Below are 1,743 nucleotides of genomic sequence, written 5' to 3'. Positions count from 1 at the left end.
TTATTGGCACTCCTATGAATTCATATGAGAAAATATATTTGAAGTATATTCACATGGATATTTTAGATTTTTAGTACACCTGGGTGACTAGGAACAAGAACTTTTTCAACCTTGAGTTCCTGTTTCACAGGGGTATAAATATTTACACTGTTATTCCCTTGGAGCAAAAATACGCCATTACAGTACCTTTTCTTCTGCATTAGTGAAAAGAATGTATTTACAATGTCCCGTACCAAACTTACCATATCCATATATCATATCCTTCTTCTATGAAAGAACTCGTATGAAGCAACACATTTGCATGATTCATAGTTGCCATTCTCCCTCATCTAGTCTCAATTTACAGGTGGCAGCTTTTCCATTTTGCATAATTGTAAAATGTTTTTCAAACACAAGGTTGTCTTCTAGCCAGCAAGTAATTACTGGTTCAGTGTTCAACCCCTCAGAGCCAGAATATTACTTCCCTGGTGTAGACGCATCAAGCAAATTAAATAAATGGAGTGTTGTAGAGTGTGAGGTTTGTCTTTATATAATTGTTTTGAACCCTTGAGAAGTATCACTCACTAGTAAATGCATAGTATTTCACTTACTAACAAATAACACATAGCATTCATATAGCATTTTACATACACTCTAATAATTATTTATGACCATGCACTACATTTTATATCAAACATAACATACTGCATTATAAGTAACATTTGTAACACCATATATCACCAATAACAAACAAAACCACTTTGCATAGTGCATTATGTTTCACAAATGAAACTTATAAGGTATTGTAATTAGGTTATAATGTCATACTGTATGACTCATAAATTAAATGAATGTATATTCAGTTACTTGTTTAAAAAATCATTACAATTTTCAGCATGTCTGTATATATTCTAAGGCATTACTTTCTTTGTTATTGGCAATTTAATGTGCTATGAACACTATTCATAATGCATTGTAACCATTGCTGTAAAGTGTAGTTTTCATTGGTAATTATAACAATGTGTAAAATGTCATGTTAAGAATTTCTCCAGCACTCATTATACGGTACACAGTAGGCCCTTATAACATAGTACATACAAAATAGAGGCTAAAGTAACTATTGTAAGGAAATAGCTGATATGCACGTAACTTAAGTGTCAGGCTGAGTTTGGGCCTGGTTTACAATAACTAGCTGAAATTCAAATTCAGATGAAATCAAACAAAATCCAGCTACATTGCTCACACTTGTTTGGATCCTTGGATGTCCATGTTGCATTGTTCTGAGATAGTTTTTTGAAAAAGAAATGTCAACAAGCTGGAGTTTCTACATGCTTTGTACTTACGAGCACTGCTTCACATTGTCCCATTGTTTCTGCATTCAGTCGTGTTTCCACAGTAACCTGGCTGAAAGCAGAGAACAAGAGCTGCAAAGAGGCGAAGAACAGCACTCACTCATAAAGCGCAGCAAACTGACATTTTAATGGTCCACCCACCAGAGGGAAGGCAGTGTGTTCAGCAGGCCACAGCACACACAACCTGATACACACTCATGAGTACTATAATGCAGTGAGTCAGTGATTTTGAACTGTGTGACGGTCTGTGTGTACTGTGTGCTGTAGAGACAGTTCAATTGCCTACAATCAGGCTCAGAGAGAAATGATGCGGGAAGGCAGGAATTAAGGGAGTGCAGTGTGTGTGTGTGTGTGTGTGTGTGTGTGTGTGTGTGTGTGAATGTGTCTGGTGATGCTGAAGATGTGCAAGAAC

This window comes from Ictalurus furcatus, chromosome 3 (assembly GCF_023375685.1).
Source record: "Ictalurus furcatus strain D&B chromosome 3, Billie_1.0, whole genome shotgun sequence".
Classification (NCBI taxonomy): Eukaryota; Metazoa; Chordata; class Actinopteri; order Siluriformes; family Ictaluridae; genus Ictalurus; species Ictalurus furcatus.
The sequence above is the reverse complement of the archived record's forward strand: the minus strand, read 5'-3'. Positions refer to the sequence as shown.